Source organism: Chinchilla lanigera, unplaced genomic scaffold (genome assembly GCF_000276665.1).
Source record: "Chinchilla lanigera isolate Chin_1 unplaced genomic scaffold, ChiLan1.0 scaffold00051, whole genome shotgun sequence".
NCBI classification, from domain to species: Eukaryota; Metazoa; Chordata; class Mammalia; order Rodentia; family Chinchillidae; genus Chinchilla; species Chinchilla lanigera.
The window spans coordinates 8403946-8420403 of record NW_004955452.1 but is presented as its reverse complement, the minus strand read 5'-3'; positions in this window follow the sequence as shown (position 1 = coordinate 8420403).

The window sequence follows — 16458 nt, the reverse complement described above, 5'->3', positions numbered from 1 at the left end:
AGATGGGAATGTGAATTTGCTTCACTGAACAGTGCAGATCCAGAACGAGACCAGGCAAAAAGAGAGAAAAATAACCCATTGCCTAAATAATAGAGCCGGAGTGAGGTCTTGTCTCATGGGGGAGGGAGGCACAGAGAGGTTAGGAAACTTGTCCATGGCAAACAGCTCATGAAGGCAGAACTAAGGTCCCAACCAGACTCTGTGACCCCTCAACTCACCTCGGGCTGCTTCTCCCAATCTGTTCTGGGCTGGTGGCATGCCCTGGGCTCATCAGGAGACTTGTTCTTCTACTCCCCAGCTGACATTTGAGGGGAACATACTTAAACCCAGTTCTTTGGGTCAGAATATAAGTTGGCCAGGTCTTCTCAACACCTCCAACATTCCCATGCTGGGTGTCAGATCCAGTTACTCTGTGTAGTGAGGAATGGGGTTTGCCCGGGAGCACCTCTTCTCTTTCTGATGATTCTGTTGTCGTTGTTTGACTTTTCTGCTCCTTTCTGGCTGAGGGGGGGGTCCCAGGAGGCAAGTGACATTCCATGCCCAGACTGATGTAGGTACCACAAAGAGTACAGCAGCCCTCCCTCTGCACATCATGGCTCCCAGCAGCTTCACCCCACTCTGTGACACCCCAGGGACACTGCATGCTTCTCCCCAAGCACTCCTGACCCCCTCTGGTTTCTGGGCCTTTGCACAGGCTGCTCCCTGCACCTGGAATGCCCTTCCACACCTCCATGATCTAGAGAGACCCTGCTTCTCCAGTAGGCCTGAGGATGGACAGTGGGGAGCAACGCATTCTGTCCTGACCTGTGCCAAGGGCCATGCTGGAGGTGAGCGCTGTCACTGAATCCCAACCCAGCCCTGCACCGATCATAGCATGGGCTTTACCTGCCCATTTTACAGATGGAGAAACTGAGGCTCTGAGACATTGAGTAACCTGCCCCGGGTTGCCCAGCACTCAGTGGCAGGGCTAGGATAACTGACCACTGGGTCCACAGACTGGGCTTTTTCACCCACACCTGGCTCTGGCATTCTCTCCTTCCCTGAGAAAGAACATCACTCCTTGGTTTTGTGACTCAGCACCTTTCCCCTAAGGTGTTTCTCGTCTGTCAATGTCCCTGACTGGTCCATTGTCAAGGATAAGAGCAGACTGGATCTTTCTCTTGAGTGAAGTGAGTCAAGTCGGGCTGAGTGTCCCCACTGTGCTCCTGTGTCCTAGTGGTTGACCCAGCTCTTGGGGATTCAGACCCCTTTGGCCAAAAGTCAAACTGTTCCTCACTAGGTTTAGCTTCTGGGTTGGGGAGGGGCCAGCACAAAGGGGTGGGCAGTCACATGGAGCGAACTTAGGCTCAGCTTCAGCAGGCAGAGCTGCCACTGGTGTAACAGGTGATAACTTCCCCGTGGGGAGTTGACTAAGCCTTTCCTGGGCTAAGATTCTGATTCTGGGATGTCTGTTCAATTCTATTCCATATTTCTTGGGGCTGAGTCTAGGATTTCAGGAATATAACAAGCCATGGGGGCGGGTCCAAGTCTTCTCCAGAGCTTCCTTCATTCTGCGATTCCTGGGTCTGTGAGTCCATAGATGATTCTGTGATTCTAGAATTCTAGGATTCTGTGAAAGGGACCAGATGCTCAGATTCTGAGATCCAAAGATTTTATAAATCTTTGAGTCTATGAGTCTTTTATAAACCTTTGAGTCTATGAAACAAGTTCCTATTCCAAGATTCTGTGCAGCACAGATGCTAGGGGAGGGACAGGGAGATCTGAAATTCCTCCGCTAGGAGGAAGGCAGGTTCCAGACCCTCCCTCATCAACATCCATCAAAGCAAGAAGGTGGGCCGAGGATCTTACACCCCTCTGAGCATCAAAACACAGGTCCCTAGAACCCCCATCTCCATGCCCTTCCTTACCTGGCCCACTCCAGTCTGTCCCACTCACGACTCCACAGGCTGAGTGGGTCCAGTGGCCCTGAAGCCCCAGGTAACATGGCCCCGGAGCCATGGCCAGGGCAGCTGGATTCGGGTCACCATGCTGTTGCTGCTGCTGCTGCTGCTGCTGCTGCTGCTGCTGCTGCTGCTGCTGCTGTAGCTTCCTGAGTTTATTGGGAGGAGCTGACAGGACATAGCTTCTGCTGAGTGGGGATTTCTGGGGTGTCTGCCTCTGTATGAGAAGCCTGGAGGCAGGAAGCCAGAGCCCACTGTGTCTCCCCATCTGTCTGTCCTTCTGAGGGGCCAGCCTCAGCACCCTCCCAGCACAGCACCTTCCCGCCTCCCACTGTCTCCTCAGCTGTGCTCTCCAAGGCTCCAAGCAAGGCTGCCTGATGCCCAGTTCTGGTTTCTCTGGAAAGCATTATGGTTCCTGAGGGTGGAAGGGAGTGGAAATCTGGAGGGCCTGAATCCACACAAGTCCTCCAGGACAGGGCGTCCAGGCAGCCTCTCCTGCAGCCCAACCTCAGCAGCTGTCTCCTGGCAGGAAGGCTGGGACCCAGATCCTACTGTGGAAACCCTTGGCTGTGGGGACAAGACAAGCCACACTCTCTCATGCCCCCATGAGATGGGTCCTAGGTCTCAGCCTACAGTCAAGGACTTGGTGACTAAGGGACTACCCCTGCCTGTGAGCTGGACGTGCGCCCAGCCTGCCTGGACCTGAACCAGTCACTCCTCATGCCACCCGCTGTCTTCCCCAAGCCTGAGAAGGACAGCCCTGGTGGAGCTCCGCTGAGGATGAGGGTGATGAGCTCACAGATCCTTCCTAAGCGAAAGCCGTAGGTCACCACACCCGGAAGAAAGCCGCTGAGGATGATGATGGCACTCATACTAACAACAACACAGGCCCTGCTGCCAAGCTGTGCCAAGCTCCCACCAGCTCTCCACCCTCCTCTCTCATCTGACCCTTGCCACACCCCTGTGAGCTGCTGCTGCTCATCCTTATAGGAGAGACGGGAAATTTTAGGCTTATGGAGGTGCAGTGGGCTGCCCAAGGCCTCCCAGCCACCAGCAGAGCCAGGCTAGACCCCGGGCATCTGAATCTGAGACCATGGACCTCTTCATTATCTCTCAGGCTCCAGCAGCTGCTCTGACTCTGTCCCCACACAGCATCAAACCCATCGCCCCTCTAACCCCTCCTGAAATGGGCTCCCTTTTCAATTTGCCTCACCTGGAGAAATCTTGTCTGTGAAATCAAGGGCTCAGTGTGTTAATTGCTTATGTTTTGTTTTTCCCGATACCTAGTAAAGTAAGTACCGCTCTGGTAACATATGAAACAGAAAATGTTGGTCCATGCCTGGCCCAAGGCCACTTCTCATGTCCCAGTGAGCACTGCAGCCACCACACAGCTGGAAGCTTTGCAGAGGGGGGAGGGAGGAGGAGCTGGGAGGAAGAAGAAGGCAGTAGGCAGAGGTGGGAAGGGGAGGGAGCAGCTGGGAGGGAGGAGCTGGGAGGAGGCGGTGGGGAGAGGGAGTGGGAGGTTGTGGGAGCTTCTGAGAGGAGGTGGGACGGGGCAGAAAGAGGTGGGAAAACAAGGAAAGATGAGAAAGAAGTGCGGGAAGAGGAGAAGGAGGCAGTAGGAGGTGCCCAGCACCATGGATGGCCTGGCCTGCTGGCCACTTGGTGACTCAGAGGTAGCCCACCCCCAGCTGTTCTGCGGTCCCTGTTCTGGTGCTGTCACATCCAGCTCACCACCTCACACCACTGTCTTGACCATCCACCTGCAGCTACCTACACTTTACATGGAAGGGCAGGACAGAAAGGAGCCATGAGGGCCTCAAACCCCGGAGGGCACCAGGCCGGTAAGTGCTTTGGTAAAGGCACCGGAGAAGGAAAGGCAGAATCATAGAGAGGAAACACTGCCTCCTCCTCAGAGCCTGGCCATACCTGAGACTGAGCTGTGACCCCAGGTGCAGACCCAACCCTGCCACTACCATGAAGGTGCCAGCCAGCCACACACCTCAGCATCCTCTCATGCTCTGCGCTTTGCAGGCTCCACCTCAGTGATGGGGAATGGAAATTCTCTGCTTTTCCTGCCTGAGCACCCAAGTCCCAGACTGTGTTCACAGGCCATGCCACCCAGCATGCCGGAGAGAGAAGCAACTCACACCAAGGCTGGGAACTGCAGTCTGTGGTCCTCTGTCGCACCTATTTTAGGGTCCCTGCAACACCTCTGTTAGGTGTCCCTAACACCCTCCTCTCCCTGCCAGACTGCAATATATTTTTGGCTGAGAACAATTATATCCTAACCTGAGGACAAAGGGCTCATCCATTATTGAATACGATCAAGGAAAGGTGGGAGACAGGAAGGTACCTCTGTGGGGTGCTCAACAGTCAGGCCGGGGCGGCTGCTCCTAACTGGCAAAGCATTCGACCCTTCCCAGGGTGGAGAAACTAGGGAATGATGCTCTCACAGACATCCAGGGCTGGACAGTGGGATGGCCCCCACTGGAGCAGGATGTGCCTTCTCGGAGGAGACCACAAAGCGTGGTCCATCCGTGAGAGCCTGCTGCTGCCTCGGGGGTAGAAAGAGGATGTGATGCTACAGGGACCAGACGCTGCTGATGTGCTTCGGGGGATGACAGGGGTAAAGCCAGCTCTCTAACTAAGTCTGAACCCTGGTGCCACAGATTGGAGGCCTCCCATTCCTAGAGACACAGACCCGCCCCTCCCCCAGGTCATACCCCTCCAACCAACCCCACACCTTCCATCGCAGGGCCATCCTTTTCAAAATATGCCATGCCCAATATAAGATGGCCCTCATCTTGTATGGAGTTCAGAGCCGATTTCACGGATGGGGAAGCTGAGACCCAGAAGAAACACCATCAGCTAACAGCAAAAAAGGAGTGAAAATCATAGAAACTTTTGAGACAAGAGGCCCAACATCAAATTCCAGGCCCAACTCTATGTAAGCCCTGCATAGCCATGTGTCTGTCACCTTTAATGTCTATAGTATAAAGCATTCCTCATCCACCATCTCTACCCTGCATATATCTGTCTTCCTCAGTTTCTCTAACTGTAAAATGGGTCTGTAAGACACATCACAGTGAAGCTTAAATTACAAAAGCCCCCAGGACATGGGAGGGCCTGAGAAATGGTAGCTCAGTGGAGCTCCAAGCCTGTCCTGACCCAAATCCCCAGATACTGCATCCCTTGAGCAGAGCGTCCCTTCCCTTGCCAACATTCTGATGCCAACACGGCCCTGGTGGCTGAGCCTCCCAGCCATGAGACAGCTCTAGAGAGGAGGCTCATGGTCTCTGTCAGCAGGATGCCCAGTGCAGCGCCTGTCTTCTCCCATATTAATTGTACTTGCATCCGGAACAGATGGGGTGTTGGGACTTTCCCCCTATTTTTCACAGAGCTTTGGTCCAGGAGATAACTGTGTAATTAAAAGAGGAGAAATACAGAATAATCCTCTTAGTGGGACTTAATCAGCCTCCCTCCCTTGTAAATCTATTAATGAACTATAATTGCAAAAGCAGATCCCTTATTGAAACATGGTAACCAATTCACTGTGGGGCAAAGAGGTTCCTAAAACCTGAAGACAGAAAGAAGTGTATATTAATTAACTTAATTCTTTATCGTATAACAATCAAGAAAATGAAAATATGGGTTGCAAAGCAATTTGCCGTCTGCCAATATACCACGGCTACCCCAGGAAGATGCTGTTTTTCCTTTTTTCTGGGATTTGTTTATAACCTTTTACTAATCAAACCTGGGGTAGAGACCAAGACATAGAAATTACATAGAGAGGATGGGTTTCATGAGGACTAGGGCACATGTGGGGAGAATCGGGAGTCAGCTCAGGAGGCAGTGGCTGATAGACCCTTAGGAGCCAGCCCTTCTCGGAGCCTGGAGACAGACCCTTCCAGGACCAGCCCCCACAGGAAGAGTACGGGCTGCAGGGCAGCAGGTGTTCAAGGGAGGCTGCTCCAAATGGGTATTCCGGGTGGGATAGGCTCAGTAGAAGCTGAGGCTAAGATGGGAATTTGTGGGGAGACTCAGAATTAAAGGTGTACACCTTCCGAAAGAGAGGCAAGAAGTATGTAGCACGGGGCAGGAAAGGATTGAGCTCAGCTGGAATGACTTGTTATTTTTCAGACTTCAACTTTAATGACTCTGCTTCTTCTGTGTAAATCTCTGTATAGCAACTTAATTGGTTACTCTAGGTGTATATGTAACAGTTCTTTATCTGTGGTTTTGTTGTCCTCCATTTGTTACCCAAGGTAAACTGTTCTTCAAATGTAGCAGAAAATGCTCCCCACCCCCAGCAAATATACTTCAGTTGCCCAGGTGATAGTTCCTGTTACAGTTCTGGTTGCTTCTATCTCTTAGAAATGGCTGGTCACTGTGATGTATAGCTGGTCACTATGATGCACATTGTAAGAACCAATCAAAGAAAGCCAAGTACTCTACCTCTGTACCCCTCTGCACACACCTTTTGGCACCCCATAAAAACCTCCCTGCCAGGGCCTTTGAGGCCTGACATTTTGAGGGACAATTGATTCCCTGTCAGTGCCTGTCTGACATTAAATAAACCTGCCTCCAAATCCTGGGTATCATCTTGGTGTTTCCGCTTGCTGTTGCATCTGGTACGCTGGCTGGGAAGACCAACCGTGCTGATCCCTTTGGTCACTGGTGTGGCCCTCATGGATGGAGCAAGGACATCTCCAGGCCCAAATGGGAAGGTGTGCTCTCGAGATTTCTCAAGTCCCCTCAGAGGTCTGGAAGAGCTCGCCATTTGAGTGGCTCACAGTGGACCCCAAAGGGAGGACACTGTCTGTCTTTCTGTCTGCCTCCCTGCCTGCCTGATTCTGTTAAGACCCCTGGGCCACACCAGTTAGTCTGTCATTCCTGCTCAGTTCGAGTAGAAGGGGAGTCTGATCAACTCCTACTAGTCAGGACCACCCTCAAGGGAAGGGGGTTGGAATGTTTAACCTCTGAGCGCCTGTGAAATGAATGTGTGAGTGAGTGAAATGGACAGAATAAGCCACAGGCTGCTCCATCTGTGCACCAAGACTGGGAAGCACTGGTCTCAGGGGCTGACTGGGCCCTCACCTGCAATTCCACAGTGATCGAATATGACATAATGGAGGCCTCGCACCCTCCTTAGCTAAGTCACATCTAAATCCTCGAGAGGGGTGTGGCCAGGTGGGCATCTGAATGGTCTCTCTCTGAGAGGAACCCACCCTTTGTCTGATGCACCATCATTCAAGAGTACACAACACACATGTAAGAAGTCAGAGGTAGGAACTAATTAGTCAAACCCATAGTCCCTGACTGCAGGAAAAATGGCTTTTCTGAGATTACAGAGTTAAAAATGAAAACAAACCACTCAAAAAAGGAAAAAAGAGACCCATTCTCCCTGAGAGTTCCACCTTGGCAGCCTCATCAGCTGCTGCAGTTGCTGCCAACAATTCCAGCCTCACTCCCCGCTCCTGACTCATCTACTTCGAGCCAACTGAACTGGTTCCAGCTGGCCATTGCCTGTATTTGGCCACAGAGACCCTTCCTCTGGAGCCTTCTGCTTCTGTCCTGGTCAGATGATGTCATCTAGCGCCCACCTGGGATGAGTGTCAGCAATTCCTTCTTATTTCCACATTTTGACTGAGGAAAAATTAGACTATCAGCCCTGATGAATGAGTGGCCATGGCCTTTCCCAAAGGTCACCCCACTTAGAAACAACCCAGTTGAGCACTTCTCAAAGACATCAAAGGGGGGGGGACAAAAAAAACAACAGTATGTCAAAGTTTACTACTGTAACCCAGAAGCCTGATTTGACGACTATGGACATTAAAAAATAAGTTCCCATTCAGATTAAAAGATAAGAACTCTCAAAAGCTTCAACCTGGATCAGATGACAGCCCTTTCATCAGTTTGATGGGCTCAAACTAGGCCAGACTGGGCTCCCTTCTTCAGCTGGGCCACCAGGAGCCCATAGTGCCATCATCAGGGCAACTAGCTGGGCCACCAGGAGCCCTAGTTGCCATCATCAGGGCAACTAGGACTCTTGCCTCTCACCCCTTCTGCCAGGCACAAACTTGCAGCCTGAGAGAACATCTCCTGTGTAAGCCATCTCCCATACTACTTCTGGGAAGAGATTTCTTCTTCAAGTTAGAAGTGACCTTCTCCTTAGAACCAAGCCAGTCAGCCTCCCTTTCATTTAACCCTGTACTTTCAACTCTGATTGTTCCCCAAGAGGAAGATGACACCCACATCAGCCTGAGACAGATGACTGCAGTCCTGAAATTCTGAAAACTCTCCTCCCAGAGATGTGAGCCAAAGACTCACCTCCAGGCCTGACTATCAACCTGACCATGCCACCTCATCATGACCCCTATTGCTGTCAGATGTCATGGAAAATACAAACAGGCATCCAGCCACCTCCAGATGCCACCTGGTTTACATGTCTAGACTTAAAAGATGCCTTCTTCTGCTTGCAGGTTGCTCCCATAAAAATATCCTGAGACAGGATGAAAATGCCGGCTCACTTGGATTCAATTGCTGCAAGGGTTTGGGAACTCTTCCACTATTTTGGGGAGGCTCTCGCAACAGATTTGCGTGCTCTAAGACAGCCTGTTTCTCTGTCCCAGCAAAACCACAAGATGTTTATAGACACCTCTCCTGCCTATAAAGCCAGTTCAAGGTCTCCAAACTGCCAATGCTACCACAATTGGCCTCTGTGTGCATTCTCAGTCTTCTGCCACCCACAGCCTTTTGGTACACCTGCCTGGACCTAAAGAATGCCTTCTTCTGCCTTCAGTTGGCACCTGTCAGCCAGCCCCTCTTCACCTTTAAATGGGAAGACCCCAGTTCTGGACTCAAAAATCAATTGATCTAGTCTCAGCCTCCCAGAGGTTCAAAACTTGTTTACTTTCTTTGGAGAAGATCACTGCATTTCTGATTAATGATACACAAGCTGCCTGCTGGAAAGGCACAATAGCTCTGCTGCAGTATCTGGCAGAAAATGGTTACAAGAACGAAACTCCACAAATTTCTTGGAGCTGCTGGCTTCTATAGATTCTGGATTCCCGAGTTCACAAAAATAATGATACTCAGGCTGTCCAGGCCCTGGGAGTGCCCAGTGGCTCACCTATGTGAATACTTGGATCCAGTTGCTAAGGGCTGCTTCCCTGCTTTGCCTTCACACTCTAACAGCCACTGTCCTTCTGATCAAGAAAGCTGACAAGCTCACCTCAGGCCAAGACCTAACTGTCCAGGTGCCACATGCTGGTCCATATGCACTGGACCTCCTGAATACTGTGGGATAAACCCCCTCACAGATGCTGAGTACACCCTGTTTATGGGTGGAAGTAGCTCTGCTAGGAATGGAGATCGGCAGGTTAAATATGCTGTGGTCACCTTGGACAAAGCTACTTTGGCCAAAGCTCTCATGCTACTGTTTCCTGCTGCAGTTTGGAAACCTGCCACCAATGCAAAATAATTTGATCCAAAGGCCTAAGCCCCCTCTGGGGATCTGATTGACTGAAACATTAATCCTAGCCAGAAAAACTTTACCGGGTACTCCTGAAAAATCAGAGCCAAACCTTCCCCCACGGTTTTTTTCTGCAAGCTCAAGCTGCAGCACTGGCACCTGTACCCCTACAGCCAGCTTAGGCTTCACAATTTGGGTCACTGGCCCTGACCTCATGCAACACAGTGGACTCTCTTTACTTAAAGATATATAGATATAGACTCTCTCTACTTAAAGATATATAGATATATTAGATATCTTTCAGCTTTTGCTTCAACCACCAAATATTATTTAGGAAACACATGAGAACAAGAGCAGTCTAATGTTTTTACCTCTACCTCTCCTGGTCATATTCATTCTTTTCTGGAGTCCCAAACTACTTCTGTCGTCATTTCTTTCTAGTTTAGAAAACTTTCTTTAGCCCTTACTTAAGGATAGATTTGCTAGCAAAACAAAATTACCTTGGCCTTTTTCCATCTCAGAATGTCATTATTTTCCCCTTAATTTTTTTTCAGACCCAGTCTCACTATGTAGTTCAGGCTAGCCTAGAACTCATGATGATCTTCCTCCATCAGTCTCCCAAGTGCTGGGGTTACAGGTATGTGCCAACATTCCAGGCTCCTCTTAATTAATAAAGGCTATGGCTACTGAAAGCAGAATATGTATTTAGCAGTTTTTTATTTTTTTGTACTTGAAAGCTGTTATACCACTTAATTTGAGCTACTTGTTTTCAAAAAATACATCTGCTATCATTCAAATTACTGTATCTTTGTATTAGTTAGCTTCCCCCATTGCTGGGACACAAGACCCAATACACACAACTTTAATTTGGTTTAATTTGGCTTACAATTTTAAGGGATTCAGTCCATAGTTAGTTGACTCTAAGGCAGAAATATCATGGCAGAAGGGCATAGTAAAGCAAATATTCTCAGTTCATGGTGTCCAGGAAACAGAGCAGGGGTAAAATGTCAGAGAGAAAGGGGTGAGGGACCAGCTATAAGCCCCAAATTTTGTTATGCCTCTATTACACATGTGGACACACCCAGAAGTGTGTTCTAGTAATCTTCTAGGCAGCTCCCAAGGCAATCAAGTTGACACAATCAAGCTTAACTCTCACACCTTATAAGTAACGTACTTTTTTTCCAGGTGTCTTCATTATCTTTGGTTTTCAGAAGTTTAACTAAAATGTAGTTTGACGTGAATTTCTCCAAGTTTATGCTATTTGAGGTTTGTTCATCTTCTTGAATCTGTAGGTATATGTCTTTCACTGAATTGGGAAATTATTTTCTCTATTATTTTTTCAAATAACTTTTTCAGTCTCTCTCTCCTCTCCTTCTGAGACTCCAATGGTATGACTATTAGTAGCTCTTTTGCTCTTATCCCACTGGTCTCAGAAACTTTGGTGTTGCTTGTATTTTCAGTCTATTTTCTTTCTGCCATTCATAATGAGTAAATTCTAGAGAACTCTCTTAAACTTCACTAATTCTATCTCTTATCATCTCCACTGATGAGCCACATGTTGAATTTTTATTTTGGTCATTGTGTGTTTCAGTACTATAATTTCCTTCTTATTCTTTTTAATAGCTTCCATTTACTTGCTGAGATGTTTTATTTTCCATTTATTCCAAAAGAAGTCATAATTGCTTGTTGAATCATTTTTATGTTGCCTGCTTGAAAGTCCTTGTCAAATTCATTCCACCATTTAATTTGATGTTGGCATCTGTTGATTATCTTCTCTTGTTCAAGTTGTGATTTTCCTATTGTTGGCATGATATTATAACTGATTCTTTTTATTGAACATTGTGAGTATTATAAGACTCTGAATTCTATTTTCTTTTTACACAGAAAGCCAGAAGGATGTATGTGTTCCAGATGGTGTATGCTCTCCCTCCCGTCTACCTGAAAGGATGGGACTCCAACTCTACCCCCTTGCTGCCTCTGAGTTCAGGTATTAGGCTCAGCATTCCATTGTTCCCTACCGACCCAGGTTTGAAGAATGCAAGGACTGACTCACACCCCTTTTCTCCTGAAGCGTATAGGCAGAAGCTTAGCTCTCTAGGGAAACAAAGGCAGGGAACAGAGCACCAGCCAACCTGCTTCCCTCCACGTCATTCAGCTCCATCAGTGCCAACTTGGGGGAGAGGTAGTTTCTCTCTGGACCCATGGATGATTACCAGCTAGATGGGAACTGGAGGTATCAAATATAAATAGCCCTGTAAATACCTCTGCCTTGCATCCCCATATTATGTCCCATTGTGACCAGGTGAGGGTGAATTAGGGGATGAGCTAATGCTGGATCCACTGACAACTACCCTAGCAGGAAAATCTGACACTCATGTCTACTTACATGTGGCAAAAGTGGGGTGGGGTGGGGTGGAAGATCAGCCTCCTGCCCCATCCTGCTGAAAATGTGCAGTAAGAGAAGTAAGAAGACACTCCAACTTTTCTGTTAATGTCTGGCTGGAGTAGAACAGAAAGGTTGTCTATAGTTAGGCTGCCCTTTCCTAGTTCAACAGGTTTTCCTTGATGCTTTATTAGTCTGCCCGCTGGCAGTTCTAGATTGGAGAACTCAGCTGTACTCTGTCCTAGATGTATAGGGAGCAAGAAGGAAACCTGAGAAACCCACTGCCATGTTACCCAAGTCCTGAGGTCCCTAGGCAGTCTGCTTTCCTTCTGTCTTACACATGCACACACACACACATACACACACTCTGCAGAAAACAGATCTACCAGGATTTTCATCATGTCTGTGGTTTTTATGGTAATGTGGATGGCCCAGGGAGCCTGAGGCTGCTTTACCTTGGAGGAAACAGAAGCCCTACCATTTAATGTTTTATGGTAATCCTTAGACAAAAACAGGGAAGCTCCCCTTACCCCTCACAGTTAGCCAAGTTCCCAGTGTATGTTTCCATGATGACCCATGTGCTTCCCACGTGGACACAGATATTTGTATGTGACATGACCAATATCTCAGTAGAGTACACGGGAGCTGAGGACAGAGATGTGTCCTGCTCACTGCTATGCCCCCCACCTAGCACAGAGCCCAAACAGGAAACTGCAGGATGGGCTGAGAGCACAGAGCCTGAGAGATGGGCTTCTTTACAGAGCCTGTGTGGGTAATGACATTTAAGCTGAAGCAGAAAGATAAAAGGAACTAAGAAAGTGATACTCAGCTTCCCCAAAGAGAGAAGATTGAATGACAAGTCCCTTGGTGATGATGAGCTTGTGTATTCCCAGAGCGGTGAGGAAGTCAGTGGCCACAGAGGGAGGCAGGTGAGTCTCTGTAGGCCAGGGGAAGATGACAAGAAGCCACCAAGGGGTTCAGTGGGAAGATGAGATGCACAGTCTGATCTGGGCTGTAGGAAGATGTCCTATCTGCCATGATCTTCATGGACTGCCACAGGTGCCCAGCAGAGAGCTTGCTAAAGTACCAGATAGGAGATGAGACAGGGTCTGAGTCAGGTTAAGAGAGGAAGCTAAAGAGTGGTTGGATTTGGGGATGAACAACTTCCCACCTGCCAGGTGTGGGGACAGGAGCAAAAATTTGAGGGGATGTGGAAAGCATCAGGTATACTGAAGGTGTGTGGCCCAGCTGAGGGCACACACACATGTACACGCACACATGCGTGCACACACAGAGGCACATCTTCTGCAGAGAGCAGGTCTGAAAAGGTGACTCTGGATCTGCAAAGGGTAGTGTCACTGGCTCCCTATTCCTGCCTCTGTTTGTGACTGCTCATGATACGTTTCAGAGGGGCTCAGGTGCCCCAGTGCACTCCAAGGCTGGGGGTCCCATGGAAGTACCCCCCCCATGGAAGCACCTTTGCCTGCTAAATCTAGACTCTCACCTTAGCCAACCTACAAGCCACCACCTACCCAATCTGGCATCCCCTCCAGGGCCTGTAAGTGGGTCCCTCTTCTGAGTGCTCAAAGGAAGCCCCTTACTGTACTCAGAACCTGGGGTCTCCACTGAGAATCATGCAACCAAGAAATTTAACACCAGAACTCTAAGAATTATCTCCTCTAGTCCTTTCCACTATGGATGGAGAAACTGAGGCTTGAGAGTACAAAGGCCCCGAGGCTCTGGTGTGAGAGTTAAGAGGAGTGATGGGGTTAGGTAGAGATGGGTTCATGTTCTAACTCCAGCATCTCATCGCTGATATCTGGTAATGCTTTGGGGTTGATACACCCTCCAAAATTTGTGCTAAAGACTTGTTTGCCTACTGATGGGCAAGAAATGGGGAACACATGGTGTGATCCAAATCCCATATCCCTGAGTGAGTCTGCAGCAATTTGGAAGCTGGAAGGAAACAGCTGGAGAGCAGGGAAACTGCATTTCTGCTTCCCAGAGCGGAAGCTGTCAGTATAGGATAACACACGCTGAGACATGATGGAAGCTGTCATAAGAAATACTTAAGTTTGTCAGCATTCACATATTTTCTCTTGACTTTGTTCCACCAAGGACTTAAAGAAGCTCACTGCAAAAGCCCAGTCAATAAAGGGATAAAATAAACAGAATCACAAATGTCAGGAGCAGGGAACACAAGTTAGGGACAACGGGGCTCAGAGAATCCCAGTGACCTGCATGGGAAGGTCCCAAGGTCAGTCTCTGCAGACCTCTCCAAGCCTGTCTGCTGTCATTTAGCTCATAAGCAAGTACCATAGCTCTTGAGTTGTGTCAGCTGAGGGAGTCCTGGTCACAGACGCACCTGGACTCAGAGCCAAGAACATTTGGAGGCCTTGACCATTTCCCCAGGATAATTCCAGGTGACAGAAGAAAGGTTTGCCAATCCCCTTGTCACCCGCTCCCAGAATTCTTGGCAGGACCCTCAACCACTGCAGTCCTGTAGTTAAGTATTTGTAACATTTGACATTGTTTCTCTTCCCACAGACTGAGCCTCCGCAAAGTGGAGAAAGTCCTGGATTTGCAGCTGTGGGTTCCCAGCATCTAGCAGCTGCTCAGTAAATCCAGCACAGTACATAGATGGGAGCCAATGACTTGGGTTCAGGTCTGTATGCTTTGATTACACTGATGCTCTGTGCCACCAGTCCTATTGCTCAGCCTCTGCTGCCCAGAGCAAGGTCAGAACAGGGCCTTGGAGAGCCGGCATTCATTCACAGACCTCCCGCTGTGGACCTGCTTAGCGTGACTGAGTTTCACAACAGCCCCTTGTGGGAAAGAATGCATTCTCCAGAGAAGGAAACCGTGGGTCAGAGAAGGAAAATTCTGTCATCCAGTCCTCAGTGAATGGGCCCGATACCCAGACAGTCCTTACAGTAGCCCAGGCAGAGCGTGCCAGGCCCGGAGAGACAAGGGCTGGAGAAAGAGTGGACAGTCTGCTCTCAGCCAGCTCGTGTAGCTTGTAGGTAGTAGGTGAAGGAAACTCAAATATTGCTCCCCAAACTGTAAAGGATTCTGAAGCTGAAGATAATGAAGATGCCCTCCCTGTTTGCCTAAAAGCAGGACAAAGACTTACAAACACAAAGGTCTTTCTCCCTGGTGTTTTGCCCCTCCTAAAGACCGGATATAAATTCTCCTTTACAAATTTTATCAGGTCAGTGATGGAGCCAGGGGCACCCAGGAAAGACTTTACCCTGTGAGTTCATTTCCCACACTTTTCCCACCTTTGGATGCTCAGGACTGCCTTTCTACAATGTATTATTCTCTATTGAATAATATCTAAACCAGACTCCAGGCCCTGCCTTAGAGGTGCTTTTCACTGAGGTTTTTCCTATGGAGTGTGTGCTGCACACATTTAAAAACTTATTTTTCTCTTGTTAATCTGCCTTTTGTTACAAGAGTCTGTCCCATTCAGAACTTAAGAAGGTTGGGGAAAATCATATTTCCTCCCTTCGTAGAGGAGAGCAGCATTAAACAAGAAATAACAGAAGCGAAGAGACAGTAACTAATTGGGGAAGGTGCTGGAAAGAAAAAGAACAAAAAGGCAGAAAGAGGACCATGACAGGCCCTACCTTAGCCAGCGGGTGGAAGAGGAGTCGGGGAGGCTCTGCTGAGACCTAAAGGCACAGAAGAAGGGAGAGGAAATTGTGGGTATAGACCAAGGCCCCGTGTCACCAGCAGTGACCCACAGGCAGGCGGCCGCCTCAGGTTTGCCGATGACAAGCTTATGGAAGAAAAAGACAAGTGTTTTAACCAGGGTGGGAAAGAAAATCCCACAGACCAAAGCTGCTAAGTGACACTCACACCCTGGAACTTAATGTGAAATAGACAATTAAACTCATAAATCAACAGCTCGGAGACAGAGGAGGAGCCAAGCCTCCAGCTGGGAGCTGACAGGGGCTCAGTGTAAACCCACTGAGATGGGTCTCTCTCGTCATGCATCCCTTTGCTGTGCTCCCCACCCTCATCCAGTCTGTCCTCACCAAGGGAATGGAGAGTTGCAAAGCCTGGTTATTGCTATGACAACCGCAACAGTAGCAGTGGCAACAGCCTCTGGATCCAAAATGCTCCCTTTGCCCTACGCACTCACAATCTCTGTCCTCACAAGTTTGTGTGGTTAGCATTACTGACACCATTTTACAAAAGACAGAGCTAGTCATTGGCAGAGCTGAGATATTCACTGCACCCCATCTGACTCCAAATCCAGCACACTTTCTGACCCAGCTGGTGATCCTGCTGTTTCTTGTGACCCTGCTGCTTGTTTGGCCATGTAAGCAGAGATATGGAATCTAGAAAAATGAAGGTGAAAATCTGGTACAACTGCAAGGCTCAAACCCAGGAGTGCCTGCTGGGATGGTTTATACCTCCAGAGGATTAAGGGTAAGCTAATCCTTGCCTAAAGGCAGGGGCAGGGCCTCTGAGCTGAGAGGGACATGGGAGTGAGTGCACACTGATTCATTTACTTATGTGAGAAGAACTTGTATATAAAGCATTCAACCATCTTCTGAACACTGGAGACAGGGAGGAAGAACCAGACAAAATCTTAGCTCTCCTGCAGCTTGCATTTCAGTAGAAGAGACAGATAATAACTAATTATGTAC